At 32.7% G+C, this 13,998-nt stretch overlaps 2 pseudogenes; both read right to left on the minus strand.

Moving 5' to 3' along the window:
- Window positions 1-2,060: 2,060 nt before the first annotated feature.
- On the minus strand, window positions 2,061-2,605 carry LOC149541018 (putative protein phosphatase 2C 41 pseudogene; annotated as a pseudogene).
- A 72-nt stretch (window positions 2,606-2,677) lies between these two features.
- Window positions 2,678-11,165, minus strand: LOC149541019 (coatomer subunit gamma-2 pseudogene; annotated as a pseudogene).
- Window positions 11,166-13,998: the final 2,833 nt, after the last annotated feature.

A 13,998-nucleotide genomic window follows, 5' to 3' on the forward strand; every position in this document is an offset into this window, starting at 1 on the left:
TTTCTTGGCAAAATACTAGTATCTTGGACAAGCAAGAAGCAAAATTGTACATCTCAATCCATAGAAAAGGTAGAATATGTGGTTGTAGTAGTGAATTGCTTTAACATTGTTTGGTTCAAACAATTGTTGGAAGGAATGAAGGTTGAAATCAAAGAGCTAGTTGTCATATATTGTGATAACACCAGTGCAATCAACATATCAAAGAATCAAATAATTTATTTTTAAAAAAAAGAACATCGCTATAAAATATCATTTCTAAAGAGAATTGGTGCAAGACAAGGAAGCCAGATTGGAATATGTGAATATAAAGGATCATATTGCAGACATATTCACGAAGCCATTACCCAAGGATGCCTTCTTGTATCTAAGAGGTAACCTAGGGGTTATTCCCCTATCAGAAGCTCACTAAATAAAGTTTAGTGATGCATCGACCAAAGCATGTTGAAATCAATTAGTTCATGTAGAATTATCAAAGGCTCATTGCAAATGAATCAGTAATTGAGGTACATTGATATTAATAGAGATGTTCTCTTTGGCATTTGTTGTTAAAGAGGGAGAAGTTATACTATCATATTTCATAAGAAATTTCTCTAAGAGGGAGAAGTTTGTAGTAAGAGGGAGAATAAACTTGGGCAGATGGAATTTTTATGACAGAGGGTGAGATCTAAAGACATGAAAGGAGCTCACATTGATAGAGGGAGTTCTCATGTTGAGAATCAAAATGAAACTAAGGATATGTTTCTTACTCTATTATTGCTCTAGAAATTTCACTATGCTATGACATGTTGTTTTGCCATCAATTCCAAAGAGGGAGATTGTTGGATACAATTGATTAATTGTGTTTTGTCCTTGATGTTACACAAATGTCATATTAGTTTTTGTTTGTGAATGTCAAGCTCACTCGGGTAGTAAAAATAGTTTTTTGTGTCTACTAAGCATTCTTGTGTTTGCCAAGTTTACAAGGCAATGTCTACGGAGTTCACTCAGGAGACAAAGGAAAGTGTGCTGAAGATGAGTATTAATTGAGCTCACTCAGTTAATGAAAGAAAAGTTGGATGGAACTAGTGCTAACTGAGCTTACTTGGTTGCCCAAGGATTTTTTTAAGTTTTTAGTGTTAACTGAGCTTCTATTGGTTAACATAGGAAATCATTTCTAAGTTAGTGTCTATCGAGCTGGATTAGCTAATGAAGGATTTTCTTATTGTGGCATATTAAGCTTAATTGATTTATCTATTGATTCTAGTTGAATGAGATGATGAATATTGATTATTCTAAGTTATATTTTAGTTGACTTGACAATGTGGATGATATAAGTATAAGGTCAAGTTGTGAATGTAAAATATGGATGTATGGAAAAAGTGCATGAGTGAATTAAAGATCTGATAATGAGTAGAAGAAGTTAAGGATAAACAAAATATCCTTGTGGAGCTAAAGAGATATATTTGATCAAAAAGGATCAAGCACAAGCCCAAATCGAGATTTGTAATTACCAATTTAGTTTTTATTCAATTTAGGTAATCTCATTGTTACTTTCTTACCATTTTAGTAGTGATCTAAAGCTCTTAATAGAGTTGGTTTAACAACCATTTATAAATCCTCTAACAAGGTAGCAATTCTATTGAATTGTCTCAAGACCTCTTACAAGGCCACTACTAACAGGGTGATTATATCCTCTAACAGGGTCACACCTAACAATGTGTTTTGTAACCTTTAATAAGGTTGGCTCCTAATAGGGCTCACTTCAGAAGAGTGAAAAATAGTAACTAGTTGCAATTGGTGGTTTTCGCAAATTGGGTTTCCATGTTAAATCTTAGTGTCAAATGTATTCATGCTATTTTCTTTTATATGTTTGCAACTAGGTTAAAGTAATAGTAATCATAGATAATATCTAAAGATTTGCATGTTTACCGAGAAAACATAGTGTTTTTAGAGTTACAACATTTGATTTGTTTGTCGAGCATCAATAGTATTCAATTTCTAGAGTTTGTTTTTGTACTGACATCTAAGGGATCTAGGATTTATTTTAGTGGTAACTAATTCACCCCTCCCCTCTCAGTTACTCATCTTATATTTCCAACAAATATGTCGTTCTTTATTTCTCATTTCAAGGCTTCTAAAGCTAATTTCTTTTTTTCCATTTGTGGGTCTTTGATTTTGCTAACAAAATTGGTTGCCTCTTGATTATTCACCACTTTTCATAAATCATAACTAGCAATACTTAGAAAATTTTATTTTGATTCAATGTCCTATACCCTCACATTTGGATCTAACCATAGATGTGACTTGAGAATCCTATCTCAAATGTCCCTAGGAAAATTTGAAGTGAAACCACCACTATCCTTAATGCTTACATGTTTAGCACTAGGCTCATGATCAATGGAGAGATGAATAGCTCTTCCTCTTTAGCAAATAAAAAATCTAAAGTCACTGACATTTGCAACCAAAGGTTTATGGCATCTATTAAGATGACTATGATAGCAAGGGAATCTCCTCAAGAAATGTTCAGAATGCATCTAAGAATGGCCTTATCTCTATTATTATAGGCTTTGGTTATGTCCCCAACAAAATAAAACCATATTTCTTCCTCACATGAGTGTGAATGCATGGACAAAGAGTTTTCTAGGTATGAGAATAGCCTTAACTAGTGAGCTTGATACAAAATATGAAATGAATTACTCTAGAATGGAAGCCAATAGGCTTTCATATGTATGTGAAACATATCTAACAACATATATCCATCATTTTTTATAGCTATGTTTTTACTAGAATCCTTCTTCTCTGCCAATGGCTATGATTTGACCTCATTTGGAATAGAAGCCAAAATAATAGGTTCTTCACTAGATTCATAAGCATGTAAACTTGCTTCAAGATTAACCAGTGGGAAGACCAAGTTACCAAAAATGAATCCTTTAACATACTTTCCATGCTTATCTAATGAAACATCTCCATCAAGAGTATTTAGGTAGAGGTTTTTTCTCAATCTTGAACCTCATCATCAATGGGAAGACCAAGTTAAACCAATATGAAGACCAAGTTACCAAAAATAAATCCTTTAACATACTTTCCATTCTTATCTAATGAAACATCTCCATCAAGAGTATTTAGGTAGAGGGTTTCTCAATCTTGAACCTCATCACCAATGTCAAAGAGGTATCAACACAATATTAAAAATATGTGAGGCTTTAAAGAATCAACCAAGGCACCAAATTTTTCTAGTGCACTCACAAAACTTTCCCTAATTGTTGGGTTTTAAGAATAATTCTATTGTATATATAATGAATATACTTGCTAGGGTCTATAGTCTTTGATCCTTTGTGACCAAGAAAATGAAGAATGTGTGTTGAAAGATAGGTGAATTCACTATCTTCAATAAATTCACAAAGATGATACATGCCACTTTACTTTGCTTCTAAAATATTCCTTATATGAATAAGAATATAATCTATAATAGCTTTCTTATACTCAATCCATTTTCATGGAGTATATTACTCAAAATTTTTTATTAGTGTGTGGTATTTCTTTGGGAATTTCAAGCACAAAGATGTAATATCTTCCACAACAATAATCTTGATCTCATATTCCCTATCAGACATGAAATTTCTAATTTTTTTCATCAAATGATCCACACTTGATTCATTTCTTGTTTTAACTAATGTGGTAATAGCTAGAGTGGTTTTGAACTAGTTTTGGTCTAAAATTAGTCTCTCGATATCAATTTTGTAGTTTGTAACTGCAAACAAATGTGTCATTACCACCTTGTTTAAAGTACAAATAGTTGAAAACCAAAGAACTATCTTTGATGAGCTTAAAAATAGTTGTAAAATAGTAATAGCTAGTGTGAACTCTTGAATTGTCACCCCATTCAATTCTATTATATACCTTGTAGCTTTAAATATGACCATTTCCACATTGTGGTACAAACATTCTTCTAAATAATCATAGAGTGAATGTTGACTAGTTTGTGAATTTATATTTGTTTCTTATATAATGTGGTAGGTGTAATAGATAAAAGAGGCATTGAGCTAAAGGTGAGTGAATTGTTCCTCTCATTAGACTAGTCACAAGCTTTATTATAGCTAAGTAGCCATTTTGTCAAATGAAGCAAGGCTAGTGCATGCAATTTTACAAGAGAAATATTGGACCGAGTTACTTCTTGTACCTTGTTATTCAAATGATTGACAATATATCGAGTGGTTTGATGTAAATGAATTCCACTAATAAGAGAAGTACTAGAGACAACCTTTTTCTTTTTCTTTTTTATCAACAATGACTTGTTTTAGATATCTCTTAATTTGTCTCCTTGAGAATTAGCAGCTAGGAAAAGTTTATTCTTAGCACATATCCATCTATATAAAAAAAATTTACATTTGGCAATTTTTACAACTTTTCGGCAAAATCTGTATAGAAATGTTTTTACATTAGAAATTTTGATTTAGGCTACCTTCATCTATCATTATGATGAAATGATTTGTTGTGTACAAGTATTTTTAAAACTATTTTAGAAGTAACATCCTTTGATCCCTTTATGCAGGTACCAATGAGTTGTTTCCTAACATTGCAGAAGGTTTCAAGGCCTTTGTGTCAAGATTTGCATTGTTGATGGTATGTTATTTCTTTTGTTTAAGGACCCAAATGCTCCAATATTGTATATAAACTTCCTTGATGAGTGTTTCACATGTTTGTGTAAATTATGAGAATATTTGTATATCATAATTGTAATTTTTTTAAAAATTCTTAGAGAATAGCATAAGTAGTTTTAATGTAGTTGTGAGTGGTAACTTTGCATGTGATAAAGATCTCATATTGTCTATAATACTCCTTTTTCACATGTTGCCTTTTTAATAGAATACTCATAAGGGATTTATGATGCAATTATTCTAGATTATTTTGATCCTATAGGTATGATGTTTGGTATGTATATAGTACTATTTATTATAAGTTTGTTTGAAATACCCTTTCAAAATAAAAAGTAAAGTGAAATAAACATTTTTTAGTTTCTATGATAATTGTGAAGTGTGACTTGAGCATTACTAAATGGACATAGGTATAGCATGTTTGAAGTGAGGGATTGAAATATTTTCAAAAAAATCATTGCAAAATACTCTCATTGTCAAAGATGCACAAGAGCTGGATCATTTCAAGATTTTCAAGCATATAATGTGACTATTGCAATTTCAGCCAACACACAAAATGAGACTCTACCATTATGGGCCATCTTTTCACAAATGATTAGTCCCCATTAAAACCAATATTTTGTTAATGAAAAACAATGAACTAGCACAATTGAAATATTTTATGTCCAGGAAAGTAAAATATAAGATAGGTGTAGTAAAATATGTTGGGAAAAAGTCAGGATGCCCACATGGCATAGATCTATATATGAAATTCTTATTTATATGAAAGCATTTTTTTATACTTTCATTTCCCGTCAATATTGAGGTTATATGTTCTATGCAATTAAGAATTGAATTCCCTAATCGGATCTACTAGTACTTAGGACTTAGGTGCAGACCACTACATAAGCTCATCCAATTTGGGACCATCCTCTCCACTAATTAAATGATGTTCAACCACAATAAATAAGGTAACTTGTTGCACTAATTACATTGTTTCCATTTGTGAGATAGAGCATCCCATTTCTCAGGTGTTTTCAAAGGAAGATAAGGGACTTGAAAACTAGGGGACTTGAGCTAGTATGCTATACATTCTTATGAAATGCTTCTTGTAGGATATTAATTACAAGGTTTAGCCTCTGTTGCATGACTTTGGTCCAATATAGTGACCATCTCAATTAGTTTATCCAATCATATTGCCATAGAATTGCTTGCTGCTGAAATTTATGATAGCAATAAAGATAAAGTAGTTCAGGGTAAAAATGGAATTTGGCTAGTTGCATATTATTATTGTTTGCTAACTTTGATTTTAGGATTATCATTTATTTCTATAAAGGGTAGTTACCTCTATAAAATTCATTCATGATAATCTTAGTAGCATGATTCATTCAGTTCTCTTTGGAAACGATAACACCAAGGTCTATACCATTTGGGAGACCTACAAATCTAAGGCTCTTAAATCCTGGTTGATTGTAGCTTGCATTTGTCAACTTGAATATGTGTTGGGTAGGAAATATTTCAATGTTGGAGTCGGAATGGTTGTGAAAAATTGTGTTGGTGTCTTTATTACCAAGGTTATATGTCTTAGATCTCAATTGCATGGTCCACTCCCATTGTTAACCCTTCATTTATTTTCATTATTTCTGTATGGCTCGCTGTAATATACATATAGTATTCCATAGTCCTTCATTTTAGGGGCTCTAACATTACCTTTAACTTTCACTTTGTCATTATATCTATTTTTATTATAACTAGTTTATCCAAATTACCAAGTTTTCATTTCCATTGTTGTGGTCTCATATATGGTAACCTTGCAAAAGGACAACGTTGAAATACAAGATGATAAGTACTTCCAAAACATATCCTGGTTATGAATCTTATCAAGAATATGTGAGCACTTGACACATCCTTGCCAGTGTATCTTTTAAAAATGCAAAATTTGTGAGAGTGTATAGGGTTGTCTGATGAAATAATAGTAAAAAAATATATATTAAATTTTGTATTCTTAATACTAAGTTTCTGGATTAGATTGTGTAAAGATTTTTTTCATCAACGTTTTGAACCACACTACGTGATCCATCATTAGGATGAGAGAGCACGAGGTGTAAAAAACTGTTTACATTGTTTTACACCTCTTGTTTTACATTGTTTTACACCTCTTGCTCTCTCATCCTGATGATGGATCACGTAGTGTGATTCGAAACGTTGATGAAAAAAATCTTTACACAATCTAATCTACAAACTTAGTATTATGACTATCATGGATTGTGGAAATCTGATCACATTAAATTTTTTATTATTCAGGTACATATAAAATGAAAGTCTAATTACAAAAGATAAATAATTAATTAGAAGCTATCCTTGTTTCTGAACTTCAAATGAAATGGTAACTGAAATTTTCATAAGATTTTCACTATTTTGTATATAATTCCACAATACATCAACATCATTTCCTATCATTATCTCATTTTTAATTCAATTCTTGAAGTAGACATTCTTATGACTATATTGTTTTACATATTATTGGACTCTATAGGTTTTCCTTGCAAAAATAACATAATCTCTAAAAGTGTAGGCTGAAAGAGGAAAGAATAAACCTTTTATACAAATCATAGATTGAAGCATAAAACAAACTTAAATTCTTTTTAAATAGGAGAATGAAAGACATTGATGTACATGTTGCATGTGCAAATTGTAAAATTATGTTTTAGAATTAAAAGAATTGGTCTTTGTACAAGCTATAACTGTTGCAGTGGCAGAGAAGAGAAACGCTATAGGGGGCAACATTGTTGAAAATGTAATAGGAATTTTAATGTTATGTTTTAAATGCTTTTAGTTTTTGAAGTTTGTAATAACATCCTACATGTGGTGGCATGCCTAGAGTAGCAATTCGATAAGCTCTCCAGATATAGCCACCTAGGACTAGGTGTGTGGATCTTAAATTAGAATAGTTTTTAATTCATAGGTGGAGTGTTAATGATTTTCAGAATCCAATAATAGGTAGTAGGCAGTTTTTTGGAATATTCTTGATTTAGACTGTCTAATATTGGTAGGAAAAGAACATTTCAGATTCCTATCCTTTTTTTGGATAGAAGACGTTTTTCTTTTCTAGATAGAAAGAAAACGTTTCACATCCTTTAATTAGGAAAAAGAAAGTCAATTTTAAAAGAAAGTCAGTCGGCTATGTAAGAGAGGAATAAAATTTGGAGAGATATGGAATGTTTTTTCATTTTTTCTTTGTGCAAGTTTTCGATGGTCTAAGTTTTGAACAGATTTTTCTTATCTTCTCACTGGAAACAAGTTGATAGTTTGCAGAAGATTAAAAATTTTTAGTTTTGGGTCGAATTCGGTATGTTTGCAAAAAATTAATCTCAGTGTGTGGGTAATATTTCCCAAATGAACTATTGGATTTTCATGAGCTTTGGATATGTTATTATAGGCCTAATTATGCCCATCTTCACCAGAGGGATCGAAGATTTTTGATTTGGTTCAAAAGTTATACATGTCTGTTCACAGGTCTATCTAGAGACAACAAGAAGCAATGTTTTACAGAAAAATATACTCTGATGCAGGGTCAATATCTCAAGTTTTAACCATTGGATTTCTCTCAAATTTTTATATGTTGTTTGAAACCTAGTTACGCAACATATCAATGGTTGGATTGAGAAAATATTGTCTGTTTCAAAAGTTATACATGTCTATTCATGGGTCTATGTAGAGACAGCAAGAAGCAATGTTTTGCAGAAAAATGTACTCCGATGCGTGGTCAATATCTAGCGTTTGAACTGTTGGATTTCTCTAAAACTTTTATATGTTGTTTGAAACCTAGTTAAACCAAATCTCAATGGTTGGATTGAGTAAATCTTTTCTGGTTCAAAAGTTATTCATGTCTAAGTGCAGGTCTATCCGGAGGCAGCAAGAAGAAATTTTTGGGGGGATTTATTTTCAAAGTTTTGTTTATTGAATCTAGTGGATGGTTATAGGAGTCTTATGAGTTGATTCTAAGGTATCTTTGGTTTTTTTTTCATAATAATAATAATGATTAGAATAGTTGGTTCAAATCACAATGGGTGGTTATAATATATTGTGTGTGATCCTGAAGGTTGTAGATGCCCCTTGAAGCAACTCAATTGAGTGAGTTTTTTCCTCCTGAGTTTTCCAAGGTGTGGCTTTGCATCAATAACCAAGGTCAACCAAAACCAATCCTAGCTAATCAAACATATATTTCAATTCAACTAGTAATATGTCTTGCTATTCATACCTAATGATACTTATGCACATCATGATTCTCTATAAGAATTGGTAGCTCAATAGTAAAGAAGACAACTCATCATATCTAGTTTTGGGTAACTTATATAAGCTTCACTTGAGCATTCAAACATTGAGAAAAGAAATATTTTTGACATGTTTCCATATGTCGATAAAAAATTCCTAGCATGCAATGCTATGATAAAAGTGTTGGTGGAGAAAGAAGAAAATTAAAACAAAGCTTATACCCCAAATGATCAGGTGTAACTGTGACCATTCAAGAGTATGAATATTTTTTAGAAACATGAAAGGTATAGTCCTCATATACAATTAAGTAGGTGGAAAGAAAAAATGTTGATAAGGTGAAAGCAATTTAGATAGGACTCAAGCTCACTAAACTAAAAGTATCATTGAGGTTAATAAATGAAGGTCACTCCCAAGTTATAATCAAAGCAATTGCGAAAAGACCAAGTCACAAATAACATCGCGAAAAAATTGTACAGGAGTGAATTTTTTTTGAAATAGTAATAACAAAAAACAATTATATTCACTTAATGGGCTAAAAAAAAAATTCCTCATTTTTAATTAGTTAGCTAACATTGGTATGAACAATAGGTATTGGATTGGCCTAGTAGAAAATGTACTCATGGAAAGTGCAATTATAAATATCTAGCTTTAAATGATGAAGTTTATATTCATAAATTAGGGTTCCCTAAAAATCCTCCTCCATGCAATCATCATAATAAATTTCACAAATGAAAAATCCTCCCCACACTTTGTCTACTAGCTACTTTAACTCTATTCTCAATCACAAGAAAAGGAGAGTCTTAGATACAAAAGAAAGAAGCATTGTTTAATAAATTGTTTTTTGTAGACCATTTTTGAAATACCAGTAAGAATCGACTCTCCATTTCTTTTGTTGAAATATTAGAAATTGTATTTTTTTTGTGTTGGTAAGTTGCTTAAATTAAAACATGAGAGGGAAGTTGAAATTTTTAGCACAAGGAATATTGGGTTCCTTCTAGAGATTTTTTTCTTTTTCAAAATCTATATCCTTGCTCTCACTTGATCATTTACTCTTTTGATATTTCTCCATGGATTCCTCTTCATACTGACACTTCAAAAGTAAGGGGTTTGGAATCCTTTTATACTATTTTTACTAGCCTCTCCTGCCTTAGCTTTTGTCAGGGGGTCAGGAATTCAATTTGATGAAGAAACTAGATTCCCTTAAATAAAAATGATAGGTTCAACATGATTCATGTATCTTTTATGATTCAATGAATGTCCATACCATTTTACAATTTCCTAATTTGTTATTGAAAAGGAGGATGCTAGAATATGTTGAGCAATTTGGTTTTACACTTGCCAATTGCATTTGTCTTAAAATTTTCTAAAGCTTTTTTAAAAAAACCCCTTGTACTTATCCAATAATCATTGCAGTCCATGAGACCACATTTATTTGAGGCATTTTTAAAATAGTTTATGTGCCTTGTCTATGTTTCCACATTTTTTATCCATGTCTAGAATGGAAGTTGTAACTACAACATATGATGAATATCCTCTATCTAGTATTCTGTGATGAATGTCAATACCCTGTTCTAAATCTTCCATGTTGGCACTGGAAAGAGACTAATTTTACAGCTACCAATTGCATTTTACTAGTTTGTAGTGGCAATGAAAGCATATTCACCATGATTGATTTTCTATGTTCTATGGTGACATGTCCTTGACTTTTTTGGACACATCCTTGAATTGATGACATTTTGGGGATGTGGGGAAGACTTAGGACTCCCCCACCCCCACCCCCCCTACCCCCCCACACCACTTAATTTATTTATTTTAATCTCACCATGTTAAACAATGAAAGTATTCCATATTTGATTTTTTAATTTTTAATGCAGGTTAAGGACAAAATTTCCAATTATAGTATCTACTTATGTGCCTTCTTATGCTCTTGGAAACTTTGTATGCCTTCCTATGTAGCTCTAATTGATAATGAAATTATGAATGATGGGAAAAAAGGTTGTAGAATATGGCCTTGGGTTTGTCAATTGCATTAGCTTGAAAGTCTCTATATATTTTCACCAAATCCACTTTGTGCACATGCTGCATTCATTTCTTTTCATTCCTTGCAATGACATTGTCAAATAGTTGTATTATTTATGATTTCATATTCATTATACCACATTCTTGTGAGACACTTTAACAAATAGTTTTCTTGCATTATACTACTCCAACTATACCTATCACTACTCACATCACCATGACCATAGCTCCCATAGTCACATTGATGACACCAGTCATAACTCCTGTTACTACACCAATCACAATGTCCTTCACTCTTGCAAGTCATGTAACAACACTGTAACATCCCCCACCACTGCAACAACACTGACAACTAGACCAACTTGGTGCATAAAAAATCTTGGTGTGGCATATAAAAGCTTGTAGCTTGCCATAGATTATGCCTATGGGCTTGGACTCACAAACTGTTCAACAATACAACAAGGAGTTGCCTACTATAATCTAGAAATTTTTGCATCTCACACCTATACTTTTGATAACTACTACAAGAAGAACGAAACAAATCCTACTAGTTGCAACTTTGGTGGAAATGCAAAGATGACTACTCAAGATCCAAGTAAGCTTCTCATTTAAAAAATAAAATCAACTAGCATATGGTATCAATCTCTATTTCCATCCAAACATACATGATAATCAAAATATGTCCCCATGATGAGTAATTATCTCCAATAGTAAATCACCATTCCAAATGGTCAAATATAGTTCCCAGGTAATATATTTTTTGATCTGCTCCTAAAATTAATTCTTTGAAAGTAGAAAGACCATGAAAGAATATATTCACCTAGATTTTCCATTACAGGGCATCCTAGTTCACTAGCTTGTTACCACAAAATCCTACATTATAATAGAACCTTTAAAGATTTTTTTTTTTAAATTTTGAGATGTTCTAGTTGTTTCAACTTGGCCATTGCTTTAAGAACTTGAACTTGAATTTGTAGTGACAAGAGTTTTAGTTAGATAGTGTGATGGTTGTTTATATCCATGATTTTTATTATGCTCATTTCGTGGCTGCCCATAGCTGGCCAACTCATTGTAGGGATGTTGACCATAACCTTGTTGCCCACATGTGCCATATGCTTGTTGATTGGCTCCATGTTGCATGTAAGTAGGTTGGGTAGAGACATGTTGTTGAGTATACCAAACAGGTGATGAGAGTTGTTGCTCGTACCTTGTTTATGTTGAATCCTACTGACCATAGCTAGGTTGAGTTGTGCCTAAATGGGCATATTCCTATAAAGAGATTTGTGGTCCATAACTTGCCTACGTCAACCCTTGCTATGGATATGTAAGTTGGGTTCATTCTTGTTTCCCATAGCATAGTCAAAAACATAGTTGTTATCCAAATCCTAATAGTGGTATAGGTTGTTTTCCATAGGCAGGTTGAGGTGGTGTTTATTATCCATATCCAAACTATGAAGCCCCTTGCTGAGGATAGCTAAACAAAGCAGGTGTTGATGAAGCCCCTTTTTGAGGAGAACTAAACATTGCAGGTGTTGATTGGCTATAACCCTGCTAGGGTGTAACTGGCTATCATTTTCCTTGTGGCATAGTCCCTCGATTTGAAGAAAATTGGGGTGGTCCATATTCTTGTGATGGAAGTCAGTCTTATTGAGTAGTTGCAGTTTGTGTAATTCTCGATGGGCCATAACCTTGATTACAATAGGCTTACTGATCATATCCTTGTTGTACATCTACCTATTGTCCATATCACTACTGTGATGTGCCTTGATTCCAATAGGCTTGGTTCTCATAACCTTGTTCAGGATAGCCCTACTAGCCATATGTACTTCCTATTAGTTTGTGGTGACTAATTAGGAAAGTACTATACATACTTAAAAAATTCTTTGAGGTTCGAGGCATCAGCCCAAATTTTTTTTTTTGGCCTGTGGCTAACATTGTGGTTGACATATAGTAGACATGTTATAACCTAAAGTGGCATAAAATTACTTATATAAAAGGGCTTAGGGTTAGGTGTTTTCATTAAGTTGTGATGCAAAATTGGTTCTTGTGGTGGCATTGAGCTATAAGGGATTACAGACTATAATCAAGTTATAATCACTAGATTGTAATAATATCGGACTTGCTGTTTGGTGGATGTAGCCTAGGGATTGGGTGAACCATGTTAAATCTTGGTTCCTTGTGTTCTTTTTTGTGTGATCTATTATTTTCTATTATTGGTTATATTTGCATGTAATTTTTATTTTCTATCCATGGTTTAATCCTAACAAGTGGTATCATAACAAGGTCATTTTTTAGTTATCCTCTATAGGAAAGTCTCACAATTAAGTGGGAGTCTCATGGTTGAGTGGGAGCGATGGTAGACAAGGGTAAGCTGAGGGTTGATAGGTTTAACAAGCAGAACTTCTAGTTATGGAAGATGCAAATGGAAGAATATCATTATTAGAAGGATTTATGGAAGTCGTTCGAAGGAAAAACCAAGAATAAGGGATCTATCTCAAATGACGAATGAGATCTTTTAGATAGAAATACACTCAAAAGCATTTGGTTATTCCTAGCACCATCAATGGCATTTAATATTAAAAAGCAAAGACGATAGAAGATTGATGCAAACCCTAGAAAAACTAAATGAAAAGCCCTTCGCTTCAAACAAGGTATTTCTCATGAAGCATTTATTTAATATGAAAATGGTAGAAGTTGGATCTATTGTAGATCATTTAAATGAGTTTAATACTATTACTAAGTAGTTATGTTCTGTGGGTATCAATTTTGATGAAGAAATTATGGCTCTCTTGATTTTTTGTTCTTTGCCTGAAAGCTGGAATGGCTTGGTAATGGTTGTGAGTAATTTTGTTCCTAGATCTAGTATCCTAAAATGTGATGATGTGATTGGTGTTCTTTTGAGTGAGGAAACTTGTAGGAAAACCTCAATTGGATCTACATCAAGAAGTGCTTTGAATGCACAAAGCAGGGGCATAATGACTAAGAGAGGAAGTAACTCTAGAAATCATGGGAAATCAAGAGGAAAGTCAAAGGGGGAGGAGGTCTCAATCAAGAGGACCGAATGAATGATGGTACTATGGGAAACTAGGGC

This window comes from Cupressus sempervirens, chromosome 9 (assembly GCF_028749045.1).
Source record: "Cupressus sempervirens isolate cs-2001-9-10 chromosome 9, ASM2874904v1, whole genome shotgun sequence".
Lineage (NCBI taxonomy): Eukaryota > Viridiplantae > Streptophyta > Pinopsida > Cupressales > Cupressaceae > Cupressus > Cupressus sempervirens.